Source organism: Pongo abelii, chromosome 5 (assembly GCF_028885655.2).
Source record: "Pongo abelii isolate AG06213 chromosome 5, NHGRI_mPonAbe1-v2.0_pri, whole genome shotgun sequence".
In the NCBI taxonomy this organism is placed as follows: Eukaryota; Metazoa; Chordata; class Mammalia; order Primates; family Hominidae; genus Pongo; species Pongo abelii.
In genome coordinates, this window is record NC_071990.2 from 88507765 (window position 1) to 88528457 (window position 20693).

The 20693-nt window shown below is 40.4% G+C and overlaps 1 long non-coding RNA gene across 1 annotated transcript in view; it reads left to right on the top strand.

Moving 5' to 3' along the window:
* Positions 1-815: 815 nt before the first annotated feature.
* LOC103890948 (uncharacterized) overlaps positions 816-20693 on the top strand; it is a 126481-nt gene continuing 106603 nt past the window's right edge. The window contains exons 1-2 of the long non-coding RNA XR_655222.4: positions 816-957; positions 1100-1251. This is a non-coding gene — a long non-coding RNA (uncharacterized LOC103890948). The remainder of the gene's footprint in view (positions 958-1099; positions 1252-20693) is intronic.

Consider the following 20693-nt stretch of genomic DNA (forward strand, 5'->3'; position numbering starts at 1 on the left):
TGATCCACCCTCTTTGGGCTCCCAAAGTGCTGAGATTACAGGCATGAGCCACCATGCCTGGCCGGGATAAGAGAGATTTGAAGCATAAGAATGATTCAATGTGCCATTGCTGGCTGTGAAGATGGAGGGGGTCATGTGATAAAGAATGCAGGGAGCCTCTGGGAGCTGAAAACAGGCCCCAGCTGACAGCCAGCAAGGAAATGGGAACCTCTACCCTGCAACTGCAAGGAATTGAATTCTGCCCAGACCAGGTGAGCTTGGAAGAGGATTCTGAACTCCTGATGAGAACACAACTCAGCCTACACCTTGGTTTCAGTCTTATGTGAACCTGAGCTATAAACCCAACTGCACTGGGGTAGAATGACCTACAGAATTGTGACCTGACTAATAAACAGGGATTGTTTTCCACAACAAAGTTTGTAGTAATTTGTTACACAGCAATAAGAAAACGAATACATTCTGAGCTTTTGATGCTTAGAAAGCAGTGCCTGAGGCCAAGGCTTATGTGCTACAACTTTATTAGGGAGTGCAATTCCCTAGTAGGGATCACGAAAAAGGGAAAAGTAGAGTGAGGCAGGGAAGGAGGGAAATGCAATTGGAGGACAGCTATTAAGAACAACTGAGCCCTTGATCTTGGGGAACTGTTATTGAAAGGGATATAGATGATTGCTTCTCAGGACAGTCCTCTGATGTGTTAAAGGGAGAATTATTTGTTGGCTCCTGTTTCCCTTTGGTCAAAGAATCTTTCCAGTGGGTGTTAATCCTCCTGCACTGCCTGAATGTACATATGCAGACTTACCCAGCATCAACAGGAAAGCTGCAGGACAGGATGTCAGAGGTGTGCATGAAGTGAGGTGCTACTGGCACGCACTGAGTGAAGCTGGTTGAAATTTACACAAAGTTGGCTGCCACAATATGGGCTGAGCTGGAACAAGAGGTTAGAGGCCACAGAGAAAGGTAAGGCAGAGAGAATCTGACGTGGCAAATAACAGTGACTCTTATGTTGGAATGGTCTCTTGCTGTTCCTTTTTCATGTGGAGAACGCTGAAGAAGTGGTTAAAATTTTATTATATTTTGCTTTGACCTAATACTTTGACAGAGATCATCAACTGCAGTTGCAAAATACATCATGATATTTGCTGTAAACAGGATATCTAATTCAGCTGGAGCATCTCCATAAAGATTGTTCTAGGCCTCTCTGGGGATCTTCAATGTCCCAGGGCAAACTCTTCACTGTCAACTCTTTTCTGAGTGAGTGTGATAGTTTTCTCTTGGAATTTTTATTTTTTCCAAACCTGGTTTCATGATTTTTAAATTTTCTGTAGTGTTTGATTTGGAGTGTCTAAAGAGTTAGATACAACCTTTGATCTATATGGCATTCTCCAAGAGTAAACATAGATTTGTAATAACCCTTTTGAAGTTCAAATTATGTGGTTTTTGGCTGTGCTTTCTTTGAAGAGTCTCCATTTCCCCCTTAATCTCTGTGCCCAGCAAAGGGATAAACTTTCTTCTTGTGGTTGTTATTATCACAGAGAATAAATTTTCCAGATGTTGCTCTGCAGATTTCCTCTCATGTTTTCTTGGCTAGAACAGTATCACCTTTTTACTCTTAGCTGCAAGAGAGGCTGTGAATGGCAGTATCTAAGATTTTCACAGCCTCTTATGGGAGGCAGGTTTGGTGAAGAAGAGGAAAGGAATGGTTGTAGGAAAGACAACCCAGCAATTTCCCTTCCTGCCTTGTTAATTTCAATCAGTTTTCTCTCCCTGAGACTTTACCCTAGTTACCTTGATTAAGACTAGAGAGAGTGGATCTTCTCAACCATACATTTACAGACCAATTACAGGACAGGTGATTTCTATTCGTGGTTCATCTCATCTGTTATGTGTTGATTCCTACTAGGGTCACTCTCAGAGGGTAACGTTACTGTCAAGTTCTTGAGCACCTTTCTCTCCCCTAAACATTGATTAAGATAGGGGTCAAAAGGCCGGGCACAGTTGCTCATGCCTGTAATCCCAGCACTTTGGGAGGCTGAGGCGGGCAGATCACCTGAGGTCAGGAGTTAGAGACCAGCCTGGCTAACATGGTGAAACCCCGTTTGTACTAAAAATACAAAAAGTTAGCTGGGCATGGTGGCGTGCACCTGTAATCCCAGCTACTTGGGAGGCTGAGGCAGGAGAATCGCTTGAACCTGAGAGGTGGATGTTGCAGTGAGCCAAATCACGCCATTGGACTCCAGCTTGGGTAACAAGAGCGAAACTGCATCTCGAAAAAAAAAAAAAAAAAGATAGGGGTCACAAATCTGACCTTGACAATTTTAAAACAGCTCTGAGTTTGAGTTTTTATTGTGTTTTGAGTTTGAACCCCCTACAGCCACTTTACATATTTGTTACTTGTTTGACTCATGAAGCATTTGAGCTTGCAACTTCTGGGAAAGAAATCAACTGCAAATTCACTGGGTAAATTGCATATGAGGGAATACAGATTAATATTCCAGAATAGAGAAATTTACTCCTTAAAGCACCAAACATTTCTAATTTTAATTTTCTTGAAAACATATCTTTCCCCTTTTGTTTCTCCTCTACATGGTAAGGTTTTACAGGAATATTTAAGTCAGACATTTCCATTATGGTTTTTTGCTTCTTCCTTCTGTCCTTGCATCTATAGTTTCTTATTTCAATTTGCTGCACCATCCACTTTGGCTTTAGAAAAAGGATCACTGAGCTTGAAGGAATTTTGTCTAAAATAAAAGTAAGTGGTATCTGACTTGTGGATTCCTTTGTTTCCCAACAGTGTCTGTCTAGGACACCTGCTAAGTGACCTATGTTTGTATTTGATCTCACCACTGTCTAGAAGAGACTCTCATTGGAAAGATCCAAGGAAGAGGGAAATCTTTGAGAACTTTGAATCAGCAGCCTCTATTTCTGATTTTAATACCTTATTTGATGAAGGCCTAGAGAAACTTTGTCACACAGGCAGTTAGTGGAAGAGGTGGGAGGGAACTCAGGTCTTTGGTTTATTCCATGCAGGCGAAGATAAACCTCTTTGGATAGCCCTCCCTGTTTCTCCCACATCAAGTGGAAGACCCATGGGAAAAAGGCAGGATTTTGTCTTGTTCACAGCCACATTCACAGCACCCTAAATTCACATATCGGGTACTCAGGAATGACTGGATGACTCAATACTATATTTTCCAGGTTCCTGTCTTTTTGGTATATTCTTACTCTCACCATGTTCTTCTAAATGGGGTTTTGTTGTGAGGGCACACTTGTGAGGAGCAAAGGACTATGAAAATTAAAGCCTTTGCAAGTGAATATCTTTGTATGTTATTAGTGCATCAGGACAGAATTCAAGGAGCAGAATATGGGAGTGTTGATCTGAACCTGAACAAACCTGGAGAATCATACTATGGAGGAGAAGAAGGGACAAGAAAAGGAGAACACTAGGGCAGGAAGATGTCTTGGCGGGACAGGGGAGTCAAGGCATTTTTTGTAGAGCAACCCCAATAAGAAAATACTTTCTTGTTGGGGATGGGGTAGGGTGAGAACATTCTCTCTGCTCTTTATCTTTCCCTGTGGAAGAACTTCAGTTAAAGTTACACTCGTGGCCTCTCTCCATCCCTGGAAGGAAAAATTGAGCATGCTCTATACAGCCTCTTCTTTTCTCTCTTAAAGACCCTCCTGCCTATTCTGCTCTCTGTTGTGTTTTAAGGGGCCTGCCCTTGAGGAACAGGCATATGGTGGGCCTTGTCTTAAGTCAGAGGTAAAGCCATACAGCCTGCTGTGGCCATTCATCAAAGCCATGTTCTACTATCCATGCTCTTACTGGTAACCAAATTGATATTCTGATCTCCATCTGTCTGATTTCTATGTCTATTTCTCAGGTGGTTCCAAACTTGCAAACCAACTTAGAATTTTTTCTTTTTTTGAGATGGAATCTCATTCCGTCGTCCAGGCTGGAGTGCAGTGGTGCAATCTCAGCCCACTGCAACCTCCGCCTCCTGGGTTCAAGCCATTTTCCCGCCTCAGCCACCGGAGTAGCTGGGACTACAGGCGCCCGCCACCATGCCTAGCTGATATTTGTATTTTTAGTAGAGATGGGTTTTCACCATGTTGGCCAGGCTGGTCTTGAACTCCTGACCTCAGGTGATCCGCCTGCCTGGGCCTCCCAAAGTGCTGGGATTACAGGAGTGAGCCACCATGCCCGGCAGAATTTCTTAAAATCCCTTAAAACCTGTCAGTGTATGTTTTGGCTGCTCTCCTTGTTGTTGTCTGAGAAGCTGGAATTTCTTGTTTTAAGACAGAATTATGGTAATTATTATCATTTATTGAGAACAGGTCAGGGACCATGCTAAACATTTTATGAATGTTATGTTGTTGAATCATTTCAGCAATCCTAAGAAGTAGATACTATTATCATCCCATTTTATAGATAAAGGAGCAATTTTAGAAGGTTAAGAATTTTTCCACATTCAGCATGGCTAGTAAGCAGTGCAACCAGGTTTTGAGCCCACTGTTTTCTGATTCTTCTGTTCTTAGCTACCAGCCTATAATGTCTCCCACAGCTATTCAAATAAAAAACTGTGAAAAGAGAAAAATGTTTTGGAAGAAGGAAAGAAAGCTCTGCAAAAGACAATGTGGGCTAAGATAGGGTATTCTCAGGCAAGAAAGACTGTCTTCTAGAACCCACTGGTCCAATTTGGTCCATTTGTATGAATGTACTCTTTGCACTTACTTCAAGGATGAGCATTCTGTGAAAGAAAACTTTGGGCTCATGTTCACTCCAGGGAATGGTTTAGGTTTCAGGGTGGTTTCTTTTGTTTTCCCATGTATCCCCCTGACCCTCTTTTTTTCCTCTTTCTTTTTTTTGCCTCCATAATCTTTTGTCTGGTGTTGGCCCTCAATAAGCAACCCTGGCTAATTCATGCTAGTTCTCTGTGCTTTGGACACTTTGTAAAACCTTACTGTGGCGAAGTTTCTCCATTTGAAAAATGTAGGAGGATTGTTAATACTGATTTCCTTATCTTAGCGTGAGTTAAGATTAATTACATACATTTTGCAGCATACTTTGAAAGTATGTGATTAGGTGCTAAAATTTGTGTTTGTACAGATTTAAGTATTTTTGTAGCACATACGCATTTAAATTTAAGGAGTATTTTTATTTTTCTAATGGCTTCTTTAAAATATTTTAAAATCAGTTGCATAATTCTGACAAGTGGGATCTTCTGAATGAATCTCAATTCTAATTTCCCTTTCCCATGATTGTAAACTGTGGGACATTTGTAATAATCTTTGCTGAGTCAGTTTCCTTGGGGGAGGGATTTGTTTCATTTCAAAACATCCTAACAAAACTTCAGCCCATTCACAAGCAGTAACTTGCAAACTAGGGTCGTTGCCCAGGGAGCAGGGAGGGATCACAGACACAGGCAGGAGGAGAAGGGTTATGGTGTTGGAAAATGCTACCTGGAGGTTGCCAAAGATGGACCAGGTGGGAAAACCGCACAGCAATTCACATACCTTGAGCAAATCCAGCAGGCAGTAGGAAACAATAAAAAAGGAGGAATCCTCTCCAGGGACAGGATAAAGGATGGGTAAAAGCAAAGCTGGGAGGATTGGTTAATAAAGATTTGAACTTTCATCTGGACTCGTGTTTTCCTGCTTTGTTCAATTAAGTAAGTATTAAGCCTCTGATGAGTGTGGAGAGGTGGAGAGGCTCAACAGAAAGCAATGAGTCACTCCTGGGAGCTGTGGGGGAAGGTCATCTTTGAGACAGTAGGAACCTGGGAGGGCCAATCTCATGATCCTGTAGAGAACTGCAACAAGTTTTGCCACTGCCCCACATCTCCCCAACCCTTGGGTTTCTATGGTATTGCTCTCTATTCCAGCTAGTGTCACCAAATGATTAGCCTGGTTCTTTGTTAACCTTTATCCTAACCTTCAAGTCTGCTAAAGTGAAGATTTGTTTTAAGGCTAGAGGCAAAGACATAAAATTTCTCTAGACTTCCCAAATGCCATTTAACTTTTCTAAAATATTTGAATGTGACCGAGTAGTTGCACAGCAACTAAAAGCTTCCCATCACAACCCCCACCTCTTCTTCCTTCCGTTCTCCCTATATCCAGTAGTTTAACTCCCTGGGTAAGAACTTACTAAGATTTATTTTCACAAAGTCATAGCATTTAGCCAGTAATTCGTTCTAGCTTTTTGAGCATCTGCTAATATGTGGTGGGAGATCTTAAATTCAACAGACTCCTTTTTAATGAATGTCAAATAGGAACTAATCTGTCATGATTACATTATTTATTTTCTAGGAGAGACAGCAATTTGTCATATAGAGTGTACATCCCTCTCTTTATCAAGAAAGGGAAACAGATGAGCAGGTTTTTTTTGTTTGTTTTTTTACATTCTCAATAAACAAAGAGACCTTGGGCTTTGGATCTTTTCTTTTCTCTCTTCTATTTTTTTTTTTATCATCTCAACTTGCCTAAATTTAACTAAGTTGCCCTTCAAAATTATTTTTTAAATTAATGAGAAAACAAAATGATGTGGTTCTGAATAAAAATGAGGAAGAGCTGAATGTGGAGGGGTTAGCAGGGCTGTTTAATTGACCCCCATAGGCAAGTGCTGTTGATAGAAATACAACATGAGACACATATAGAATTTTAAATTATATAGTAGCCGCGTTAAAGAAGTAAATGAAATAGGTGAACTTGACTTGAATAATATATTTTATTTAACTCAATATATCTAAAATATTATTTCAACATGTAATCAATATAAAACTATTAGTAAGGTATTTTACATTGTTTTTGTACTGTCTTCGAAATTTGATGTGTATCTTCCATGTACAGTGTAATCTCAATTCAGACTAGCTACATTTCAGATCTCAACATTCACAAGTTGCTCGTGATCCCCACATTGGACCCCTAATTCTGGGAAATTATCAGTTCCCTTTCATGGTGGTATTTCACTGGATTTGCTTTGGAACTCAGAGCCTGGATCTCTTATGAAAAGCCAGGCTTTGCTTGTGTATTTTAAAAGCAAACTGTTGGTTTCCTTCTTAACTTTAATCTTCATTTCCTTTTGGCTCAGCACACTTGAAATAATATTCTAGAAACCCATACTGGGTGAAAGGGGTTAGGGGAAACTGGATTGTGTCAGGGAAAGGTTCAAAGCCAGGCTCCCTAAATGGATACATCTCTGTTTAGACTGGACATTTCTTTCTCATGTGGGAGGTCCTCCAGCTGGTCTACTGTAGAAAAAAAAAATGTTTATAATGTAACAAAGTCTAAGCTTTAGTTCCTAGTCTGAGCACAATAATTCACATTAGATAGTTAATAGAAAACTAACACTTTCACACTTGATTCTTCAAGAGCAGTATTCTTTTCTCACATAAAGTTGCACTTTACTGGTAGTGACGATGGCATGGAATGAAGGCTCCTCATCCCGTGGGAGTTGGTGGAGTGACCTAACACGAGTTAGACCACAGGGTCTTCACTGCACCCAGTTGTCCAGAATTCAGGAAAGTGGGGGAATCCCTGACTCTCTGGCTTCATTCCGTTTTCTGAACTTTAACTTCTAGGCAGGGAGCCCTAAGTCTTTCTTCTTTTACCCCCACCCTCATCATGTACAGGATGCTTGTTCCAAATTCTTGAGCACCTGTTGATCACCTAGAGTGTAATTTCCACAGCTTGGCAGACAGCTGTGCTGTAGGTGAGTGAGTCCTTTGCTTAAAGTCCAAAGATCTAATTTTTTTTTTTTTTTTTTGAGACAGAGTTTCACTCTTGTTGTCCAGGCTGGAGTGCAATGGCACAGTCTCGGCTCACTGCAACCCCTGCCTCCAAGGTTCAAGCGATTTTCCTGCCTCAGCCTCCTGAGTAGCTGGGATTATAATTATAGGTGCCCGCCACCACGCCCGGCTAATTTTTTTTTTTTTTTGTATTTTTAGTAGAGATGGGGTTTCACCATGTTGGCCAGGCTGGTCTCGAACTCCTGACCTCAGGTTATCTGCCCGCCTCGGCCTCCCAAAGTGCTGGGTGGCAAAGTGAGCCACCCGAGCCCGGCTTAAGCTTTTGTTTCTATATTTGTAGAGTGATAGGAATGCTTATCTCACAGAGCTGTTGGAAGGATTAAATGAGGTGATGCGTGTGAAAGCATTTTAGAATTTGTAAAACTATACACAATTCAGTTGTTAATAGTGTTGTGGCAAGGTTCCAAGATATATTCCTGCTGAATTCCCTGGCCATTCCAACTCTTTCTTAAGCTCGTGGAGGTGCTTAACCCCACCCTATCCTGTATCTCAGCTCTGCCAGATTTGTTCACTCGTTTTCCAACTGTCTGGTCCCATAATCCTTATTAAGTGGACAGTGGGCCACGTGATCACACACCTGTCCACACTGAGGGCCGGGGCAGACACTTAACCCAAGCTGGGCCATGTAAATTTTTCCTATCTATGTATGGAAATTGGGACCAAAGGAGTTTATTAATCACTTAAGTTGTCCAATTTGGGCAACATAGTGAGACCGTGTCTCTATAAAAATAAAAAATTAACCAGATATGGTGGTGCACGCCTATAGTCCCAGCTACTCAGGAGGCTGAGGTGAAAGGATTGCTTGAGCCCAGAAGGTCGAGGCTACAGTGAGCCAGGATTGTGCCACTGTACTCCAGTCTGGACAACAGAGCAAGGCCCTGTCTCAAATAAAACAAAAACAAAAACAGAAACTTGAATTTGAATGGTTTAGAATTTCAGTTCTCAACATGTGGTCCATGGGCCCCTGGGGACCCTGAGACACTTCCGTGGGGTCCAAGAAGTTAAAACCATTTTGATAACAATGCTAAGAGGACATTTGCCTTTTTTTTTTTTTTCAAAGATGGAGTCTCACTCTGTCACCCAGGCTGGAGTGCAGTGGTGCCATCTTGGCTCACTGCAACCTCTGCCTTCTGGGTTCAAGCAATTCTCCTGTCTCAGCCTCCCGAGTAGCTGGGATTACAGGCGCATGCCACCATGCCTGGCTAATTTTTGTATTTTTAATAGAGACAGGGTTACACCATGTTGGCCAGGCTGGTCTCGAATGCCTGACCTTGTGATCCACCCACCTTGGCCTCCCAAAGTGCTGGGATTACAGGTGTGAGTCATCGCGCCTGGCTGCCTTTTTTTTTTAAGTGTGCTTTTTCACATATGGAATAACAGCAGTGATGGGGAATACTGCTGGCATCTTAGCATGAATCAAGGCAATAGCACTTACTGTGGTTGTTACATTCCTCACTACCATGCACTCACAGTAAGAAAAAATAAGGGAAAAATAAAAGCAAAAGCCAGTGTTACTTAATAATGTCCCTGATGAAGGAGTAAAAATAATTAATTTCATTAAAACTTGACTTTTGGGGGCATGTCTTTTTCACATTCTGTGTGATGAAATGGAAAAAATGCATACATCATATCTACTGCATGCTGAAATAGGCGATTTTCTGGGAAAACCACTTAAGTAATTGCTTGAGATGTGAACTAAAACTAATGGCTTTTTTTCAAGGAGTACCATTACTACTTGACTGCACAAACTATGATTTCTCAAACCCAGGTATTTGGCAGACATTTTCTTGAAAATGAACCAGATTATCCTGTCACTTCAAGAAAAACAACCAACAACATTTTTTTTTCTGTGCCAATGTTAGAATTTGTGTTTCCAAATGAAAACTAGAATTTTGTAAAACTTGTATCTGTCACTGTGAGCTTGATAGCTTTTCAATACTTAACGACCTTTCTGAAGGGATCAGTGGTGATATCAACAAATGAGATTTAAGGAATATATTTGTATAAAATGTGTCAACATTAGGAAGATGAGATGTATAACTCAGTGAACCAATATTTTATGAATGACAAATGTGCAGGTTAAAGATCTAATCAAAATGCAAGACAGACTAGTGGATTTTAATGTTATGGTAAAAAAGACAATTTCTTTTATATGAATTCAGATTCCACATTGCAATTAAACTTTAAGAAACTACCACATGTTGAGTTTTGGTGTATTATCAAAAATTATCCATAAATACTTTACTCTTTTTAAGCTACATGTCTCTGTGAGACTGAATTTTCTTTATATACTTCAACCAAAATAATATATCACAACAGATTGAATGTAGAAGCAGATGTAGGGATTCAATTGTCATTTATTAAGCAAGCCACTAAAGGGATTTGCAAAAATGTCAAAAAAATCTCATTGTTGTCACTATAATTTTTTGTTTGTTTTGGAAAAACAAATCAGATGTGGGCATCTATGTTTGGCCCATGCATGTGCAAATGAAGAGAGGATGCTAGTATTTTGAGAGCGAGAGAGAAGAGAGAGAAGTGCAGACAGAAGCAGAGATGAAAGAACATGTGGAGAGAGAGAGAACAAAAATAAGCTTTGGTTCCTAATATCTGTACCTGGTTCTTGTCTCTCTTGAGGCCTGGCTGTGTTGCCCAATTTAGAGTTCTAGGAGATTTCCATGTATTTTTCCAATAAACTCTCTTTCTATTTAAACTTATTTAAAAGGGATATATATATATATATATATATGTATAATTTAATTTAATTTTTTTTTTTGAGACAGAGTCTCGTTCTGTCACCCATGCTGGAGTGCAGTGCTTGGTCTCAGCTCACTGCAACCTCCACCTCCTGGGTTCAAGCGATTCTCTTGCCTCAGGCTCCTGAGTAGCTGGGATTACAGGCACACCGCACCCGGGTAAGTTTTGTATTTTTAGTAGAGATGGGGTTTCACCATGTTGGCCAGGCTGGTCTCGAACTTCTGACCTCAAGTGATCCACCCACATGAGCCTCTCAAAGTGCTGGGATTACACATGTGAGCCACTGCAGCTGGCCTCTTTTCTTCCCTGTTTGGCTTGCTGTTCCTGAAGGGTAGAGACTTTCGATTACTTTAGACCCCACAATGTGTAGTCCCTACTCAGTTTGCAGTAGCTGAAGAATGAGTGAGTAGCTCTGCCTGAGGGAGCTGAGGAAGGCATCCTGAAGGATGATCAGGCATTTGTCAGGCAGATGACGGGGAAGACATTCTAAGGAAAAAGCTTGGGTGAGTTCAGGAGTCTGCTTCGCCCTTATGGGTGTGGTCATGCTTAAGGACAGAGGAGGCACGATTAACGCAGTGGCATTCACTTTTGCCCTGGAGGTTATCTGAGCAGAGAGGATATCTCACAAACTAATGCCAAGGCCACTTCTCTATTGTCTATGGGTTAATGCCAGCCCTGTTAGAGACTATCCAGTGAATTAAAAAAGCCCTGCCAACCCCAGGCGAGGGTTGGGAAGCAGTGTTAGTAGCACCTGGGGGTCTGGGGATGACTCATCGCACAGGTATCATTAACCCCCATTCATTCACCGGTTAATGGAGAAATAAGAGCAGGAATTTTGCAGAGGGACAGTTCTAGACTCAAGTCCATCTCTCGCTCTAACTGGCTCAGTGATCTTAAGCAGGCATCTAACTTTTTTGAGCCTCCATTTCTTTACCATTTCTATAAGATGGTAATAATAACACTTATCTTGGAGGCTGGTTTTACGAGTTAAATATGATCATATACATTAAGCATATGTACAGTAACTGGTACAGCTTAGAGATTAATGCATGCTAATTCCCTTTCTTCTTTTCTACAAACATTTAGAGGAGCTACTGACTACAAGGCATTATGCCAGGCAGGGAGGAAACAAAGGTGAATCCATTGTATACAGATTATGTCCTCTGGGAGCCTGCAGCCCAGTAATGGAGGAGATAAAGTCAATGGTAAGTGCACAGACAGTTACAACACAAGACAGAGAGTGTGAGGTGCCACGAGAGAGGTGGAACCAAGATTGCAACGAGAAGGCCATGTCTATGCCCTATGTGTCTGTGTGTGAACTGACCTTCTTCATGGTTGGCAGTGCCCCTTACTGGATTAAAGCATGTTCTATTTTGCTTGTTACAACATGTTGGTGTCTTTAATTTGGAAGTTAAAAGAAAAAATAACAGAAAGGAGTTTTTGCTTCTATGAGGAAAGGGCACTTTATCAAAATCACCCAACACCATCCCTGACCTATGGGTGAGGACACACCTGGCTCCCCCAATCTTTGCTGGACAGCCGAAGCCTCTTCGGGTCCCATTGGGTCCAGGTGCAGCAGAACCTAGCTCTTTGGATCAGCGACATTAATCTGCTTTGTTTTATCTGCAGTATCACAAAGTTTAGTTGAATGATCTGATAGAAAGTACAAACCGGCCGGGTGCAGTGGCTCACACCTCTAATCCTAGCACTTTGGGAGGCCGAGGTGGGCGGATTGCCTGAGCTCAGGGTTTTGAGACCAGCCTGAGCAACGTGGTGAAACCCCGTCTCTACTAAAATGCAAAAGAAACTAGCCGGGCATGGTGGCGTGCACCTGTAGTCCTAGCTACTCAGGAGGCTGAGGCAGGAGAATTACTTGAAACCGGGAGGCGGGGGTTGCAGTGAGCCGAGATCGCACCACTGCACCACTCCAGCCTGGGCAACAGAGCGAGACTCCGTCTCTAAAAAAAAAAAGAAAGTACAAACCACAGCCTGACTCTGAGAATAACTGGGAGGAATCCCCTGCTGTCACACACTGGGAATCAGAGCGGCACATCCTGCCCTTGCAGGGCCCTGAGGCTCTAAAAGCAACATGTTCTAATTGGAAGCATATATTCTGCAAGGGTTTGTCTCCAGGCAGCGCTACAGCCTCCTCTTCTGGCACCATAGAGACTGTTGCTTCTGTCAGGATTTCTGGCACCATCTAAGGTGAAAGGGAACAGGACCAACTACGCTTCCCTGAGCAAGGTGGATCTTCTGGGCAGCACCTTGGTGAGACTACACACCACTGAGCAGCCTATACTGATGCTGATTAGGTGAAGGGTGGGCGGCCAGAAGGACAGATTTTCGTGTGTGTGTGTGTGTGTGTGTGTGTGTGTGTGTGTGTGAAACATAACTCGATGCTTCACCTCCCCTGCCTACATTACGTCCACACTTCGTGAATCTGACAGCCTGTGGGTTTGGGCTGTATTTGCAGCTTTATTAGGCATTGCAGCAACTGAACAGGCTTTTCTTCTTCTTCCTTTTTTTTTGAAACTACAGTTTCCCCTAGCTTGTGTTAAAATTCTCAGACTTTTCTTTTTTTAACCCCCCTCCCGTTTTTAAAAGTTGTGAAATATGGTAGAGTGACTGAAAAGATTAGAGGATAAATGTACAGCAGAATGAAGGGAACACCCTGGTGACCATCATTCTGATCAAGAATAGAGCATCTCTAGCTCCCAGAACACGTCCCTCCTCCATACATCCCTTCCCTGTCACACCCCCACTCCACCCCGATTTTACTTTTTCTTCCATTTAAAGATGTGTATGTATGTATGTATGTATGTATTTATTTATATTTATTATTATTTTTTTAAAGTGGATATTCGCTCTTTTTGCCCAGGCTGGAGTGCAATGGCATGATCTTGACTCACTGCAACCTCCGCCTCCCAGGTCCAAATGATTCTCCTGTCTCAGCCTCCTGAGTAGCTGGGTTTACAGGCACGCACCACCATGTCTGGCTAATTTTGTATTTTTGGTAGAGACGGGGTTTCACCATGTTGGCCAGGCTGGTCTCGAAATCCTAACCTCAGGTGATCCGCCCCCCTCAGCCTCCCAAAGTGCTGGGATTACAGGCATGAGCCACTGTGCCTGGCCTTGAATTTTTTATACAGTTAAAATGCATGTCCATTTTTGGGAAAAAATACATAAAATACAGACTATTGATGAAAAATATATCACTCATGATTTTTCTTTGCCCAGGGTCATGTTAACATTTTGTGAAATATCCTACAACACATTTAAATATATATTTATGCTTTCTATAATTAAAAATGGACCACATGAGAAATTTTTTCAATAATATTTGGTGAAAATATTTGCATCTCCATATAGCTCTGCTGCAAGGTATTTGGTAAGATCCAAATATCTGGGTGTGCTACTAGAAACCATTTTTATAAATAATGTTGAAATGAACAGGTTTGTGTATAGATCTTGAATCACCCGGCTGATAACTTCCTTGAGATCAAAAGGAAATTCCTGGATCAACCAGCATGCATTTTTATAAGACATTTAATTCACATTGCCAACTTGTTGTATGAGCCCATTTATATAAATTTCAAAACATCAAGGCTAAATTACAGTGTTTCTAGGTGAATAGTTAGGTTGCAAAAGTAATGGAAATGATGTACAAATTCACCCTCCCACTAGAATTGTACAAGAATGCCTCTTTTCCTACATCTTTGCTAACATTGGGTATCATTAATTTTTTTTCATGGGAAGTCTTTTAGTTTCTTCTGAAGGAGTGAAGCCCTTGTTTTTAATGTAATTGTTTCTTTGCTTCTTTTTTATGCTTTTGCTGCCTAACTATTCACCCTAGAAACATTATAGTCTTGTGTGTTTTTAAATTTATATAAATGAGATTATGTAGCATTTATTATTTTACTCCTGGCTTCTTTCATCCATTATTATGTCTGTTAAATACACCCATGTGGTCACATGGAGCTTTATCGTGTCCATTTTCATGGATATGTATTATTCCATTGTTAGAACACCCAGTAATGTATTCATTCTATTGTTGCTGGACATTTTAGCTGTTTCTAGCTTTTGACTCCCATCAAGAATGCTGCTGAGAACCTTCTTATACAGGTCTCCTGTGCACAAGCTCTTTTTAAAAGGAAAGCTGTGATTCCACTTTAAGTCACTGGGAACTGGAGCCTTTTGGTAACAATGAGATGCAGGGATCTAACTGTGTATTCAGGATGCTGCTCTAGCCCATTTCCTGCTTGCCACGGGGTATGTGGATGGGGCTGGAGGTCATTCTTATTAAAATTCTCCCTAAAAATCAAGGTAGAAAGAAGCAAGAACTTTCTGGGAAAGATAAAGGGGACAACTTGAAAGGGTACTGAACTGGAGATCAAAGAGCCCTTCATGCTGCTGGCTTTTGATGTTAGCATTAACTGCACACACTGTGGTCATTAATTAACTTGTGTTCAGAGCTTGCTGCATTCCCCCACCTACTGTCTCCTAATCAGCAACCCTCCACTCAAGGCCAACATCATCATTATCGAGTTCTGGGACTTAGAGTGAGGGTGCCTTTGGCTGCTGTGGGCACTCGGTGCTGCTGGAACAGCCCTGGGGAAGAGCTTTGAAGCACACTTACAGAGGCTGTAAAATCCGAGAAAGTTGGGACTAGAAGTCCTGCCTACTGGATCATGATAGGCAGACTCCATGGCTGTTTACAGGCTTGTTGGAGAAAGTGGAGTTTCAATGAAACATAAGTGGTGCTTGTTTTCATTCCATGTACCTGGTAACCAGGGCATGTTTCAGGGAAGAATCTCGTTCTACTCACACTCCCTTTTGTCTTCCTCGGCTCCATGCCTCTTGTTTTAGAAATTAATTTATCTATGTAGCTCTAAGGAATAGATAGATATACATACCCCTCTAATGAGCCTTTGACAGAGGTGCCAATACAGCCCTAAAGGTAACAAGGGAAAACAGAGGACTGAGAAGTGGGAAAAGGAAACATGGAAAAAATGGGTGTCTATAGGTAACACTAATCTATGGTGATAGAGGTGAGATGAGTGGCATCAAATGGGAAGGGACACAAGGGAACGTTTTGAGGGAGTCAGAATATTTTAAATCTTGATCTCGGTGGTGGTTATACGCATAAATTCATCAAATGTGCACTTAGATCTTTGCACTTTACTAAATGTAAGTTGTACATAAAAAATGAAGTCTGCCAAGGAGTTTCGCTTTCACTGGCCATCTGTGCTTTTACCATCAACTTCCTCCTTTATACTACAGGTGTTATATATATTCCCTATACACATGATTTAAACCCCTCAATTATGACGCTATAATTTTTACTTTCAACAATGATACATATTTTAGAGAAAATAAATAATAAATATTGTTTTTTATATTTACCCATCTAGTTACCATTTGTAAAGAACGTTTTGGGAAATCCAAATTTCCATCTGCTATCATTTCCTGTTAGCCTGAAAAACTTTCTTAAGCATTTCTTGTGGTGCAGACAGCAAACATTGTTAGTTTTCATTTATAAGAAAACGTCTTTATTCTGCCTTCAGTCTTGAAGGATATTTTTACTAGATATAGAATCCTAGTTCTAGGTTTTACAATTTTTCCTTTTGCACCTTAAACATATTTTACTCTTGGCCGGGTGCAGTGGCTCACACCTGTGATCCTAGCACTTTGGGAGGCAGAGGCAGGCAGATCACCTGAGGTCAGGTGTTTGAGACCAGCCTGGCCAACATGGTAAAACCCTGTCTTTACTAAAAATACAAAATTAGCTGGGCGTGGTGGTGTGTGCCTGTAATCCCAGCTACTCAGGAGGCTGAGGCAGGAGAATCACTTGAACCTGGGAGGTGGAGTTTGCAGTGAGCCGAAATCAAGCCATTGCACTCCAGGCTGGGCGACAAGAGCGAAACTCTGTCTCAAAAAAAAAAAAAATTTTTTTTTACTCTCTTCTGGCTTCTTTTTTTTTTTTTTCCTAATGAGAAATCAGCTATCATCTGTATGGTTTTCATGTATATAATGAGTGCTTTACTCTGATGCTTCCAAGATTTTCTTTTTATCTTTGGGTTTCAACAGTTTGGCTAAGATGTACATAGGTATAGTTTTCTTTGTATTTATCCTGCTTGGGGTTTACTGAATCTGTAAATGTATGTCCTTTACCAAGTTTGGTAATTTTCTTCTCATTATTTCTTCAGAAATTTTTTATGTCCCATTCCTTCTCTTTTCTCTTCCTCTGGGACTATAATTATGTGTATGTTACAACTGCTATTCTTTGCTTTCTCACAAATCCTGGAGGCTCTCCTCTTTTTCAATTTTTTTCTGTTTTTATTTATATTTTTAATTTAGTTCTTAGGCAGAGTTTCACTCTTGATGCCCAGGCTGGAGCGTAGTGGCGCAATCTCAGCTCACTGCAACCTCCGCCTCCTGGGTTCAAGTGATTCTCCTGTCTCAGCCTCCAGAGTAGCTGGAATTACAGGCACTAACCACCATGCCCGGCTAATTTTGTATTTTTAGCAGAGACAGGGTTTCACCATGTTGGCCAGGCTGGTCTTGAACTCCTGACCACAGATGATCTGCCCGCCTCGGCCTCCCAAAGTGTTGGGATTACAGGCATGAGCCTCCACCCCCAGACTTTTCTGTTTTTAGATTGGGTAATTCTTTTGATCTATCTTCACATTTACTGACCCTTTCTTTGTCATTTCCAATTCATTGTTATGCCCATCAGTGAGTTTTTCAAATAGCAGATATATTTTGTAATTCTAGTATTTTCATTTGGTTCTTTTATATTCTATTTTTCTGTTGTGATTTTCTTTCTGCTCATTTGTTATGAGTATATTTCCTTTATATATTTGAGCATAATTATAATGGCTGCTTTAAAACCTTTGTTTCTTAATTCCAACATATAAATCATCTTAGGAGTCTCCATTGATTGTCATTTTTCTTGTATATGAGTCATATTTTCCCATTTTTTCTTATGTCTTGTAATTTTGGATTGTGTTGTGCATATTGTGAATGATATATTATAGAGACTCTGGATTCTCTTATGTTACTCTAAAGAGTATTGATTTTGTGTTTTGGCAGGCAATTAACCTAGTTGATTTCAATTTCTAAATTCTTTTCCTCTGTGCTGTATGGCAACTGAAATCTGTTTATTTCTTTTAGCTCGAGCTAGATTTCTTGGTATCTATCCAACATATGTATATTTTAGAGGCTGGCCAGAGATTTGGGCAGAGTTTATACGTAGAATTTGAGTCTCCCTTCTGTGGCTCTTTCCTTTCCACTATTTCTTCTTTCACTTTTCTGCTGTTATTGCTTTGAATTTTGTCTTCTGATTTCTTAGCTAGCAAGGTTTCTGTGCAAGTTTTAGCCACCTTTTTGTGGGACCAATTGGGAGTACTCTCAGACAAAGAAATAGAAAAAATTGGCAACTATCCAGTGGGTTTTCTTTTTTTTTCTTTTTAGACAGAGTCTCACTCTGTTGCCCACGCTGGAAGCACAGTGGCATGATCATAGCTCTCTGTAATCTTCAACTCTTGGTCTCAAGTGATCCTCCTGCTTCAGCCTCCCAAGTAGCTAGGACTACAGGTACATGCCACCACACCTGGATAATATTTTTATTTTTATATATTTTTTGGAGAGACGGGGTCTTTCTACGTTACCCAGGCTGGTCTCAAAATTCTGACCTCAAGCCATCCTCATGTCTTGGCCTTCCAACGCACTGGGGTTATAAGCACATTGAGCCTGGCCATCGTCCTCTAAATATTGACCACCTCTAGTTTTGCCTGCTTTTAGACACTTTCAAATGGCTTCAGATTTGTGTGTGTGTGTGTGTGTGTGTGTGTGTTTTCCAGGGTTTATAATTGTTACTTTGGGAGGATTGGTGTAATATGAGCTACTCTGCCATTTCTAGAAATGGAAATTTATCATCTAATCTTGTCCAGTGATCTTATGGCTTGCTTTTTAAATTTGTTTTGTTGAAATAATATGGTAAAGCCACTGATAAGAAATACATCAGGAGTACTTCCAGTGTTCAAAAAATAGTTCATAGTAATAATAACATAATTATTTTAAAATCATGATTGTAAGAAATGTGTTCTAGTTACAAGGATCTATGGATAATGTTTCTTTGAAAATTGGATAGTTTCTACAGACAAGAAGCTTAAAAATAACTAAAATATTTTAATAAACTTTTTCTAGTTATTTTTTCTATTTCCACAGAAAAATAAAAACTCTTCTTATTTTGCCCATTTCTAAACTTCATCCTCCAGAATCCTCCTTATATTAATTTGTTCAAAGTGTGGGTGCTGAAGTAGATTATAAAGTTTGTAGAAACTGTGGCAAAAGAGTAGAGTTGAGTGGAAAAAATAGAGAATTTTCATTACTTCATGACATGATCTTGGAAGGATTCTCCTTGTCTTTATTTTTGGTGCAGACCAGAAATAAAATGTTTAAGAATTTTTTAAAAATCCCATTCTCTCTTTCTCCACATTATACAACACCATCCTGTAGAAACTGTAATGTTTCTTTTGGTCAATTTATCATTCCATTTGATTGATTAGTATTTAGATCCTCATGGAACACTAGGGTTAGTGCTATCGTTGGGAAGCAGGGAAAGAAGATGCTGAAATACTTCATGGCTCTGCTCAGTAATGAATCCTGATGTGCTAAGGGTCCCCAACTTTTTCTGTATTTTAAAATATACAAAATGAGCAGAGTCCTGGTATTTTAACTGTGGCTAAACTTGCTTGGGTGACAAAGATTTGTGGCCAACTCTAGACCTATATCCTGCCAAATCACTGGCCCAGGAGAAGCTACAAGTTGTGGACTTACCATTATGAAAATCATCCAACAAAAATGTGAATCTTTTGCCTTTATGAAAAAGATAAAAATCATAAATAAACATTTTATTATTTGAGCTACACATGAACGTTTTAATTGACTTATCAGTGTGTACTTTGTTAGGCTGCTGATTACAATTGTTTTCAAAATGTTGTTCTGATTTATAGAATTTTGGATTGATGTTTTGCAGCATTCTCTCAGTCAAGTTAAGCAAAGGTACTGGATTTTAGTTCTTTATTTTAAATATTTTAGAGTCGTGAGGAATTTAAATATTTCCTATGAAGCTTATGGGAAAGAGCTTTAGAGTGAGAAATAACTGAAGAAAAAAATAGTCTTCAAATTGAGTGATCACAACTTGCCAAATACCTGGGTTATTTCCTGGCTCTTTATCATGGCTTGTTAGGACTCAGACGCTTGATGAAGCTTTGGCAGGATATAGAGGCAGTAGGATCTGTATAAAACTTACTGTGGCCACATAAGATGATGTCTTCTCTTTCCGCCTTCTCACTTACGCAAACATATTGCCTCTTATAAAAGACTTGTTATATGTGGCCACCCAGCATGTGCTTTAAGGAAATGCTTTTTGGTTTCATTTTATAAGAAAATACTGGCATTGGATAAAAAAAATTAAATAGCTTATGTATTTTGTATTCTCAGCAAAATATATGAAATGAGGGTAAAGATAGTCATAGGTAAGCCAGAGAGCAGTGGTCAGGGTTCCATTTTCTCGAATACTTCTTATTTTATGTGAGAATTGATGGGACCTCCAGGGCTACACAAGAAATTTTAATCCATGTCTTGATGATTTCCTCATTTTCTGTCAATTTGGAACAGACAAAGATGAAATTTAATAGCATAGAACTAGATTTATTAGTAACCAATTGGAAAGCTTTTTTTTTTTTTACCAGAAGGGAAATTTCACTTAAGGCTTCAAGAAACAAATCTTTAAGGAACAAAATAAAAGTTTGGGAATGGGCCAGGTGCGATGGCTCACGCCTGTAATCCCAGCACTTTGGGAGGCCAAGGTGGGCGAATCACCTGAGGTCAGGAGTTCGAGACCAGCCTGGCCAACATATAGTGAAACCCCATCTCTACTAAAAAATACAAAAACAGCTGGGCATGGTGGCTCACACCTGTAGTCCCAGCTACTTGGGAAGCTGAGGCAGGAGAATCACCTGAACCTGGGAGGTAGAGGTTGCAGTGAACTGAGATCGTGCCACTGAACTCTAGTCTGGGTGACAGAGCAAGACTCCGTCTCTCAAAAAAAAAAAAAAAAAGAGTTTG